The sequence below is a fragment of the Microtus pennsylvanicus genome, chromosome 9 (genome assembly GCF_037038515.1).
Source record: "Microtus pennsylvanicus isolate mMicPen1 chromosome 9, mMicPen1.hap1, whole genome shotgun sequence".
Taxonomy (NCBI): domain Eukaryota; kingdom Metazoa; phylum Chordata; class Mammalia; order Rodentia; family Cricetidae; genus Microtus; species Microtus pennsylvanicus.
Window position 1 is genome coordinate 52,118,828 of NC_134587.1, and position 10,181 is coordinate 52,129,008.

Here is a 10,181-nt window from a genome sequence, read left to right on the forward strand (position 1 = left end):
GCAGGGGCTCTGCTGAGTTCTGGGTGTGAATCTCTGGCCTCCCACCCAGAGCCTTCAATGCCTTGAAACAGCTTTCTCTGTGTCGATAGCCCTGCATGTCTCTGGCCACAGCTGACATTCTGGGCATGACAGGGACATGGACATGCAGGGTGGATGTCATGCCCAAAACTAGCACAGGACGGCATCACAGGTCTTCTGAGAGAGCCTGCTGTTCCCCATTCTGCAAATGAAAGACAGCATTTACGATCCTCCACATCCCAGGCCCCCAGAAAGCAATGCCTGGACACCTGGCCTTTTGTAGGTGAGCCAATGATCCCCAGAAGATGTGTCCCAGGAGCATCCCACACAGGGTTCAGGGAGGGGCCTGGTCTGTGTCTCACTGAGACTCGAGAGTTTCTCACTCACCCTGCCCTCTCACTTGCTCCATGCGCACTTCTGCAGGGAGGCAGGCTGGATGGTGTTGGCAACCTTTGAGCACAAAGTCCCAGTCTGGGTCCTTTGTTTTTTGGCTCCTGTCTTGGAACTTCCCAACATCAGGCCTGATGTTAAGCTCAACACATCTCTGCTTCCCCTGGCCCTGAAGCCGGTCCTGTTCTCTGAGATGAAGACCTGGCTGGTGACTTCACAGTGGTGGGCACCCTGGACTGCTCCTTATCACCCACCCCCAAGAGAGCCCCAGCTACCTGTGAGCAGTGGTGCCTGGCACCTCCAGGAAACACTGCCTAGGTGTTTGGGGGCCCACACCCACTGCCCATGCCAGTAGGGAGGCCTGAGACCTGTGTCGCAGACAGGATGAAGGTGGTCTCTAGGCAGAGTGAGCAAATTCAGCGCCAGGTCAGGAACATGGCAGATGCTGAGCTGGTCAACCGCTGGGCAGAGAAGGTGACTCATGCTAAACAACAGGGGCTCTATGCCCAGAGCCTGAATGGTGGAAGGGGAGAAGTGACTTGTTTGTGTTAGCTGTCCCCTGACCTACACACACACACACACACACACAGGCATAGGCATATACTAAATAAATGTTTTTTTAAAGTGCTAACTAGAACTACCAATCCTGGTGAAAAGAAAAAGTAGCAGCTTCTGTCTCTCCTTCTTCCCAGACAGCCCTGTGCCTCTACCCATCCCACTCCAGGAGGACCCCTGGACAGCACAGGCAGAAAACGCCAACACCTAGTTTATTACCAGACGTTGCAGAGGGCATCGGGGAAGTGGAAGGAACCAAGACAGACAGAAGTACCAGACAGGCTGGACTGAAGCTGCTTCTCTCACTTGGAGCTGCCAGTTGGAGGCTTCATTCACTCTGGGGTTCCAAGGATAAACTGAGGTCCTCTGGCTATTGAGCTCACCAAAGACTGGGATGAAAACCCTACACATGCCCGTTAGACCCCTGTAAGGAAAGTGACCCTTTCTCTGGGCAGGACTGGCAGGGATGGCCAAGATTAGACAGAGTTTGAGAACAGAGGCATGGGGGAGACCCTGCCACCCGGGCCTGCCTCTCATGGTCTCCCTGACTCAGTTTCAACCCCGTTAGAACACCTGTGTGTCCCCAGCGTCACACAGCCAGCAACTCCCTTCCTAGCCCCCCCACCCCCCACCTCGGCTAGTCGCACCTTTCCAGGCTGCCTGAATGCCTGGTTGGGAGGAGCTGGGGGCGAGAAGTAGGGATCATCAGACTAGGGTTGGGGTCCAGAGGGTGGGGCCGAGGTGGAAAGGACTCCGTTGCTACGAGAAGCCTTAGCAACGCACCCATTCAGCAGAGACAAAGGCGCTGTCATTTGAGCACAGAGGCGCTGCAGTGGCTCTTGTTCTCATAGACGGCTGTGCCAGTGGGTGGGGGCTGGGTAGAGGAGGGGCTGGGTGGTAGGTGCCTGCGGCTGGGTGCTCTAATCCCTCCTAGACCCGCGCCCCACCATCGGCCTGCAGGGGGCGCTCTGGTCCCTTATAGCTGACCAGAAGAAGACGGCCAAGGCCGCCTCAAGCCTAGGTCTGTGATTACACCCTTATGATTAGCCCTTTCTGTGCGAATGAACTTGGTTCCTGCTGCACCACTGGCTGAAAACTTGCAGCTCCCTTGAACACCATGGGCTCTTCCACTAGCTACTAGAATAGAGCAAACAGGGGTCCGGGGTTGGAAATTGAACTAGCCTCAACAAAAGTTCACAAAGCAGGCTATAGTATAGTATGGTATAGTGTAGTGTAGTGTAGTGTAGCGTAGCGTAGAGTAGCGTAGCGTAGCATAGCATAGCATACCTGAGCATAGTATAGCTGAGCATAGCATAGCTGAGCATAGCATAGCTGAGCATAGCATGGATAGGATAGGATGGATAGGATAGGATAGGATAGGATAGGATAGGATAGGATAGGATAGGATGGATAGGATAGGATAGGATAGGATGGATAGGATAGGATAGGATAGGATAGGATGGATAGGATAGGATAGGATAGGATGGATAGGATAGGATAGGATAGGATAGGATGGATAGGATAGGATAGGATAGGATGGATAAGATGGATAGGATAGGATAGGATAGGATAGGATGGATAGGATAGGATAGGATAGGATAGGATGGATAGGATAGGATGGATAAGATGGATAGGATAGGATAGGATAGGATAGGATGGATAGGATAGGATGGATAAGATGGATAGGATAGGATAGGATAGGATGGATAAGATGGATAGGATAGGATGGATAGGATAGGATAGGATAGGATGGATAAGATGGATAGGATAGGATGGATAGGATAGGATAGGATAGGATAGGATAGGATAGGATAGGATGGATAGGATAGGATGGATAGGATAGGATAGGATAGGATAGGATAGGATGGATAGGATAGGATGGATAGGATAGGATAGGATAGGATAGGATAGGATGGATAGGATAGGATGGATAGGATAGGATAGGATAGGATAGGATTGGATAGGATAGGATAGGATTGGATAGGATAGGATAGGATAGGATAGGATAGGATAGGATAGGATGGATAGGATGGATAGGATGGATAGGATAGGATAGGATAGGATAGGATTGGATAGGATAGGATAGGATAGGATAGGATAGGATAGCATAGGACAGGATAGGATAGGATGGATAGGATAGGATGGATAGGATAGGATAGGATAGGATAGGATAGGATAGGATAGGATGGATAGGATAGGATGGATAGGATAGGATAGGATAGGATGGATAGGATAGGATAGGATAGGATAGGATAGGATAGGATGGATAGGATAGGATAGGATAGGATGGATAGGATAGGATAGGATAGGATAGGATAGGATAGATAGGATAGGATAGGATAGGATGGATAGAATAGGATGGATAAGATGGATAGGATAGGATAGGATAGGATAGGATAGGATAGGATGGATAAGATGGATAGGATAGGATGGATAGGATAGGATAGGATAGGATAGGATAGGATGGATAAGATGGATAGGATAGGATGGATAGGATAGGATAGGATAGGATAGGATGGATAGGATAGGATGGATAGGATAGGATAGGATAGGATAGGATAGGATGGATAGGATGGATAGGATAGGATAGGATAGGATAGGATAGGATAGGATAGGATAGCATAGGACAGGATAGGATAGGATAGGATGGATAGGATAGGATAGGATAGGATAGGATAGGATGGATAGGATAGGATAGGATAGGATGGATAGGATAGGATAGGATAGGATGGATAGGATAGGATAGGATAGGATGGATAAGATGGATAGGATAGGATAGGATAGGATAGGATAGGATGGATAGGATAGGATAGGATAGGATAGGATGGATAGGATAGGATGGATAAGATGGATAGGATAGGATAGGATAGGATAGGATAGGATAGGATAGGATAGGATGGATAGGATAGGATGGATAGGATAGGATAGGATAGGATAGGATGGATAAGATGGATAGGATAGGATAGGATAGGATGGATAAGATGGATAGGATAGGATGGATAGGATAGGATAGGATAGGATGGATAAGATGGATAGGATAGGATGGATAGGATAGGATAGGATAGGATAGGATAGGATAGGATAGGATAGGATGGATAGGATAGGATGGATAGGATAGGATAGGATAGGATAGGATAGGATAGGATGGATAGGATAGGATGGATAGGATAGGATAGGATAGGATAGGATAGGATAGGATGGATAGGATAGGATAGGATAGGATAGGATAGGATTGGATTGGATAGGATAGGATAGGATAGGATAGGATAGGATAGGATAGGATAGGATAGGATAGGATAGGATGGATAGGATGGATAGGATGGATAGGATAGGATAGGATAGGATAGGATAGGATAGCATAGGACAGGATAGGATAGGACAGGATAGGATAGGATGGATAGGATAGGATAGGATAGGATAGGATAGGATAGGATAGGATGGATAGGATAGGATGGATAGGATAGGATAGGATAGGATGGATAGGATAGGATAGGATAGGATAGGATAGGATAGGATAGGATAGGATGGATAGGATAGGATAGGATGGATAGGATAGGATAGGATAGGATAGGATAGGATGGATAGGATAGGATAGGATAGGATGGATAGAATAGGATGGATAAGATGGATAGGATAGGATAGGATAGGATGGATAAGATGGATAGGATAGGATGGATAGGATAGGATAGGATAGGATAGGATAGGATGGATAAGATGGATAGGATAGGATGGATAGGATAGGATAGGATAGGATAGGATAGGATAGGATAGGATAGGATAGGATAGGATGGATAGGATAGGATGGATAGGATAGGATAGGATAGGATAGGATAGGATAGGATAGGATGGATAGGATGGATAGGATAGGATAGGATAGGATAGGATAGGATAGGATAGGATAGCATAGGACAGGATAGGATAGGATGGATAGGATAGGATGGATAGGATAGGATAGGATAGGATAGGATAGGATAGGATAGGATAGGATAGGATGGGATGGATAGGATAGGATGGATAGGATAGGATAGGATAGGATAGGATAGGATAGCATAGGACAGGATAGGATAGGACAGGATAGGATAGGATGGATAGGATAGGATGGATAGGATAGGATGGATAGGATGGATAGGATGGATAGGATGGATAGGATAGGATGGATAGGATAGGATAGGATAGGATGGATAGGATAGGATGGATAGGATAGGATGGATAGGATGGATAGGATAGGATGGATAGGATGGATAGGATAGGATGGATAGGATAGGATGGATAGGATGGATAGGATAGGATGGATAGGATGGATAGGATGGATAGGATAGGATAGGATAGGATAGGATAGGATAGGATAGGATGGATAGGATAGGATGGATAGGATGGATAGGATAGGATGGATAGGATAGGATGGATAGGATAGGATGGATAGGATAGGATGGATAGGATGGATAGGATGGATAGGATGGATAGGATAGGATAGGATAGGATGGATAGGATGGATAGGATAGGATGGATAGGATAGGATGGATAGGATAGGATGGATAGGATAGGATGGATAGGATGGATAGGATAGGATAGGATGGATAGGATGGATAGGATAGGATGGATAGGATAGGATAGGATGGATAGGATAGGATGGATAGGATGGATAGGATGGATAGGATAGGATGGATAGGATGGATAGGATAGGATGGATAGGATAGGATAGGATGGATAGGATAGGATAGGATGGATAGGATAGGATGGATAGGATAGGATGGATAGGATAGGATGGATAGGATAGGATGGATAGGATGGATAGGATAGGATAGGATGGATAGGATGGATAGGATAGGATGGATAGGATAGGATAGGATGGATAGGATAGGATGGATAGGATAGGATAGGATAGGATGGATAGGATAGGATAGGATAGGATAGGATAGGATAGGATAGGATGGATAGGATAGGATAGGATAGGATAGGATAGGATGGATAGGATAGGATGGATAGGATAGGATAGGACAGGATGGATAGGATAGGATAGGATAGGATAGGATAGGATAGGATAGGATGGATAGGATAGGATAGGATAGGATGGATAGGATAGGATGGATAGGATAGGATGGATAGGATAGAATGGATAGGATGGATAGGATAGGATGGATAGGATAGGATGGATAGGATAGGATGGATAGGATAGGATGGATAGGATAGGATGGATAGGATGGATAGGATAGGATGGATAGGATAGGATAGGATAGGATAGGATAGGATGGATAGGATGGATAGGATAGGATAGGATGGATAGGATAGGATAGGATAGGATAGGATAGGATAGGATAGGATAGGATAGGATGGATAGGATAGGATAGGATGGATAGGATAGGATGGATAGGATGGATAGGATAGGATAGGATGGATAGGATAGGATGGATAGCATAGGATGGATAGGATAGGATGGATAGGATAGGATGGATAGGATGGATAGGATAGGATAGGATGGATAGGATGGATAGGATAGGATGGATAGGATAGGATAGGATGGATAGGATAGGATGGATAGGATAGGATGGATAGGATAGGATAGGATAGGATAGGATGGATAGGATGGATAGGATGGATAGGATAGGATAGGATAGGATAGGATTGGATAGGATAGGATAGGATAGGATAGGATAGGATAGGATAGGATAGGATAGGATAGGATAGGATAGGATGGATAATATGGATAGGATAGGATAGGATAGGATAGGATAGGATAGGATAGGATAGGATAGGATAGGATAGGATAGGATGGATAGGATGGATAGGATAGGATAGGATGGATAGGATAGGATAATATAGGGTAGGATAGGATGGATATTATGGATAGGATAGTTCCAGTCCTATCTATTGTATTAGGCAATGCAGTCTAAGACTGTGGGAACTCTGGGTCAGTGTGGTTCACTGTGAATGGTTTTCTCCACTGTCCCTAGGGTGACCTTCAACCCCATCCCAAGACCTGAGTCGGGTCTGAGGAATCTCCAGCCTGGCCCAGCTGCCCCCATTCCCCTTTGGCTGGAAATACTCTTGCCCTCACTTTGTAAGACTCTTAAGGAACCCTTCTTTATGGACCCCGGTGCACAGGGTGGAGCCTGGAGTCTGGGCCAGGGATCAGTGACTGGGAGACAGGTAGGCTGCTTGGTCAAGGCCCATCTGCCTAGCACCAGCTCTAGAAAGGGTTCCACACACTTAGTCTCTCTCTTCAGGGAGGTTCTGTGTAGTTTCAAATCATTTTCATCTTGGAGCAGTGTGTTGCGGAGGGGTGAGGGGTGAGGGTCAGCTCCAGAAGAGCAGTACCTGAAGTCGAATGCTGTCAGTTCCATGGCCTGAGATGTTCCCATTCCCCTTTGCCTCGGAGCCCTTGTCCCTCCCCGAAGAGCCTTGGCTTTTAGGTCTGCCAGCCTGCAGGCTGTAGCTTTCCAGTGCTGAGGAACCAGTCCCCAGGTTCCGGGTCCTGGCCTTTGCTGTGTTCCCAGCCCTGTCCATCACACTAGCTGGTCCCTTGTTCCAGCCTTACTGTTCTTCTCGGATCTGTAATGAATAGAAGGCAGTGGAGGTCCAGGGTTTATGGGATCCTAGTAGTTGATGAATTGTGCACAGGGTAAGACAGGAAATGTGTTTTTTCTCCTTGATCTCCCATTATCAAACACCATAAAAATCTGCTCAGAACTTTACTCTCAGATTAGTGGTGAGGAAACTGAGGCCCAAGTACTTAATCCCAGCTCTTTTGTCAGGGGCCCATGCCACTTCCTTGCTAGGAGCCCTGGAATAGGAGGGCTGGGTAAGCCCCACCTCTGGGGTACCCAGAGTTTCTGGTGGTGGTATTGGGGGTGACAAGCCATTTCCAAGCTGCTCCTTGACACCCAATATTAGAGAGGTTCTGAGGTCTTAGTTTCTCTGTCTTTCAAGTGGGCTTACAGAATCTGCCATTGTTTTCCTAGCTCTGGTTGATTGATGGAGAAATCAAGGCACCAGACAACACTAGGCAAGGGGGTGGAGAGATTGTACCTCTAAGAGCAGCAGATCTCAGAGGATCCCAGGCTGTGGGGTTCTCCTGGGCCATGGTCTGGGGACCTGAAGCCAGGGTCAGAAGGGCCAGGGAGTGTCTGAAAGAAGAGGTGCCAGGCTTGGCCCTGCCCTTCTGCCCCAGGGTCTCTTCCCTTTCCCTGGCCAGGGGCACCTGCTCTCCCCTGAGTACCTCAGCTGCCGCCGCCTTCTCTGTCATCCTCCATAATACCTTCCGTACCTGCAGGGTGGCACAGGTCAGACCTCCCTGGGTCCATCCTTGCATCTGTGGTAACCAGGGCTAGAGGGACCCCAGTCCACCCTCCCTTGAATTCTTTTTTTTTTCCCTGAGATTTCGAGACAGGGTTTCTCTGGCTTTGGAGCCTGTCCTGGAACTAGCTCTTGTAGACCAGGCTGGTCTCGAACTCACAGAGATCCGCCTGCCTCTGCCTCCCGAGTGCTGGGATTAAAGGCATGCACCACCACCGCCCGGCTCCTCCCTTGCTTCCTTTCCCACAGCCCACTCACTGTGCTCATCTCCCCATTATAAACAGCATAGACAAAGAGGATGCACTGGCCGTGAGGACAGACCTCATGTCACTAAGGAACCTCATCCACTCTTTGGCCTGGCCTCCCACTTTGCTCGGATCAAGGGCACAGGACCACAGTACAGACACTGAGGGACAGTGAGAGACAGGAAGGAATCAAAGCCTGCCCTGCCCTCCCTCTAGCCCTTTGGTCTGCAGTCTGCTCACTCCCACTGCAGGCCCCATGGGAGTGGAGAAGGCACCTTCCTGAAGACCCAGAACCACGTGTTTCACCCTGTACCTCTACAGGTGGCTGGGAAGTGCCCAACCTTCAGAGCAAGGGCAGAGCTTGCCCCCCACAAAGTACCACCATATTTGGGTCTCATGTGGCCCAGTTTGATGAACAGAGAGTTCCAAGGTAGTGTGGTCCGATGGGTTAGACTCGGAGCCCGGGATTTACTCAGAGACCATGGGACAGCATAAAAGGCAGCTACCTGCTCAAGCCTGAGGCCAAGACCAGAGAATATTGAACTCTTAGGTCTTCCAACCCTCGGGTCCCTGGTTCCCAGGCACAACTGAGTTGACACCCCCACCGTTAGCCCCTAGGACAGGTCACTAAGTCCCAGAGCCACCTGTCCCTTCTGTAGCCCTGGCATTGCCTTCCCTATGCACTTTCCTTTCATATTCTTCTCCAGCAAAGAAAAGCATCTTTTTGAACTTCCAGACCTGACCTGATGCCTGGCTCCATGCCTGATATCACCCATAGCTCCGCCCCTACAATCAAATTGGAGTTCCCTATAGCAGCTTTAGAGGCCAGAACTGTCTGGTCCTCACAGTCCCTCCTGCCCCATTTCTCACCAGCCCTCCTCATGTTGCCCATTCCTCTGGGTCCTACAATGACCCCCTCTGCATATAGCTTTCACACCTTAGCTGAGAATCAGTCTTTCCCCATAAGTGGCCGCTCTGTTCCCACACTGCCTTGATTGTCCATTGGTCTTTCAGCCTTGGTGGTACCACACTGTGGGTGGGTACTTTCCCTGGGGTGTGAGCCAGCACTGCCTGGGGGTGGGGAGAATCTATGAAGTTGAATGAATAAATGAATGAATGAATGAATGAATGAGCAATGACTCCCCATTCACAGAGCTTTGGTGAGCATCAGGTAGTGTGTTCAGTTCTTTGTAGAGATGATCTCAGTTGCACCACCAGGAAGTTCCTTGAGGTGTGGAGGACTTCATTCCCCCTTAGACGGGTCTAACAGGGTAGATGTGAGCTACAGCTGATTACAGAAATGAGATATTGCTCTCTTGCCATGCAACCAGACATTGTGGGTCAGAAGGAAACAAAATCGCCTCTGAAGAACAAGTGAGGCTGGGCTCATTCTGGTCTCTCTGGACCTTATATCACTGTCCTGATGTATATTCTGCCCAGTTTATGCCCAAGACAGAAGGGCAGGGCTGCAGGTGTAGTGGAGGAGGAGAGACAACGAGATGGGCGGTGTGACAGAAAGCGGGGTGGGGGGGGGGGAGGAGAGCCAGGCCTGGGAAGTCACAAGGAACCCAGGTCCCTAGGACATAGCCTGGAATGAGTCAGTACCATGCCCACAGGAACCAGGGACAGAGGCAGGGAAGGGGCTATGGATGGGGAGGAGAGCATTTAGGGGATGGAGAC